General features: G+C 40.3%; 1 pseudogene; it reads left to right on the forward strand.

Annotated features, from left to right (window-relative positions):
- Nucleotides 1-811: 811 nt before the first annotated feature.
- Nucleotides 812-1,718, forward strand: LOC119536525 (annotated as a pseudogene).
- The last annotated feature ends 572 nt before the right edge of the window (nucleotides 1,719-2,290 follow it).

Raw genomic sequence — 2,290 nt, forward strand, 5'->3', positions numbered from 1 at the left:
AATCCTACCTGCTGCCAAGTGATTGCCAGTGGACAGCAAACTTTAACACAGGGAAACCTGTGCATACCCATCTATTATGTTGAAACTATTATTTGATTGTGGGCTGTACTCTGATCATGTTCTATATGTCTGCTTCACTTTCAAGTGTCATAATTTTCCCAAACTGTTTGAAAAAATTCATGAGGCCATGGGATTGTGGGATGTTATAGGGCCTGAGACCAGACAGAATTTATGTAGATCAAGTAAAGAAGATATCAAAGAAAGTCTTTAGAATTGAAGAAGTGTCTATGAGAATGGCATTCTTGAGGGATAAATGGATGAAACAACAGATTGGGGACATTCCCTTGAGAATGTCTTAAGACAAAAACTTGATGAAAAAATACTGTGATTGAGAGAAACATTAGCAATTAATATGGATGAATTTTAGTGTTAAGATTTTTTTTTCAGTGTGGTGTATTTAATAAACAAGTTGGGATAAAATGATCTGGTTCCAATTTTGGATCCACTCCTTACAGGAAGACTTTGCTAAATCCTAACTTCTTTGAGCCTAATTTTTCTTAATTGTAACATTGGAGCCATGAAATTTTTGTGAGCTGTCTGGAAGAGTATCTTGCACAGAGTAGACAGCTGAGCACTGAATGGATAAACTTTTATAACCAACTAAATAAAAAAACAAATCAGTGAGATAATACATATGTAAAGTTTCTATAAACTTGCAATGCTAAACAAACATGAGGGATATGTGTTATGATTGAATTTTTTTCTGTCACAAGGCTCTTCTTCTATGAATCATCTTCCTCAAATGGAATCCATGGCTGGTAGAAATAATGTGACTGAGTTCATTTTTACCGGCCTTTTCCAGGATCCAGGGGTGCACAGTGTGTTTTGCGGTGTTTCTTCCCGTGTACCTGGCCACGGTGGTGGGCAATGACCTCATCATCCTGACAGTCAGTGTCAGCAAGAGTCTGCATTCCCCCATGTACTTCTTCCTTAGCTACCTGTCCCTGGTGGAGATTAGTTACTCCTCTACTATCTTCCCTAAATTAATCATAGACTTACTTGCAAAGCTTAAGTCCATCTCCCTGGAGGGTTGTCTGGCTCAGGTGTTCTTCTTCCATTTCCTTGGGGTCACTGAGGTCCTTTTGCTGGTGGTGATGGCTTACGACTGCTATGTGGCCATCTGCAAGCCTCTTCATTATATGACCATTATGAGCCGTGGATTGTGTCACATACTAGTTGCTGGTTCCTGGCTGGGGGGATTTTTACACTCCATAATTCAGATTTTCATCACCATCCAATTACCCTTCTGTGGCCCCAGTGTGATTGACCACTACTTCTGTGACCTCCAGCCATTATTCAAGCTTGCCTGCACTGACACCTTTGTGGAGGGGGTCACTATAATAGCCAACAGCCTAATCACCCCATGTTCCTTCCTCATCTTGGTGTCCTCCTATATCATCATCCTGGTCATCTTGAGGAACCATTCTGCAGAGGGGAGGTGCAAAGCCCTCTCCACCTGTGCCTCCCACATCACAGTGTTTATCCTGTTCTTTGGACCTGCCATCTTCCTCTACATCCGACCCTCCTCCACCTTCACTGAGGACAAACTGGTGGCCGTGTTCTATACAGTGATCACCCCCATGCTGAACCCCATCATCTACACACTCAGAAATGCAGAGGTGAAAAATGCCATGAGGACGTTGTGGGGAAGAAAGTGAACTCATGGATATAGGGAAAATGGGAAAGTAGTAAATCAAAGATATGTCTGATTATTCTAACAGGGTAAAGGGATTTTAATTTCAGTAGAATATTTTAAAACCCTCAGAAACATATATAAGGACTTAATGTTACTTCTGTTTTGATTCTCCTTAGTAATCAAAGACTCCTGGGTTTCCTGGTATAATTGTTCCAAGGCCAGAATTTAGATGCTTGCTGTATCCTAGGAAACCTGACTGACTCCAAGATATCCACAAATATCATAGGATTGGGCACTACGAAGACTTAAACATGTGCAAATGTGAAGGAGAACATTTTGGCAAATGTGAAGGGGAATAATTTGGTAAATGTTTTTGTAGGTTAAAATTTCTCTTCCTCTGACCACATTTCTTCATTCCTTTGTTTCTCCTTCCTTCCATCCATCTGTTTTTTAACTCCCACTTGATAGCAATCAATATTTCATTGAAACAAAATATACCGACCTGATGAATTATCTGGCAATATTTGTGGGAGTATGGTATGTCTCTAAAAAGTGCATCCAGGGATTTTTATATTCTTCTGTTTTGTTCTCAGC

The sequence above is a fragment of the Choloepus didactylus genome, chromosome 6, assembly GCF_015220235.1.
Source record: "Choloepus didactylus isolate mChoDid1 chromosome 6, mChoDid1.pri, whole genome shotgun sequence".
NCBI classification, from domain to species: Eukaryota; Metazoa; Chordata; class Mammalia; order Pilosa; family Megalonychidae; genus Choloepus; species Choloepus didactylus.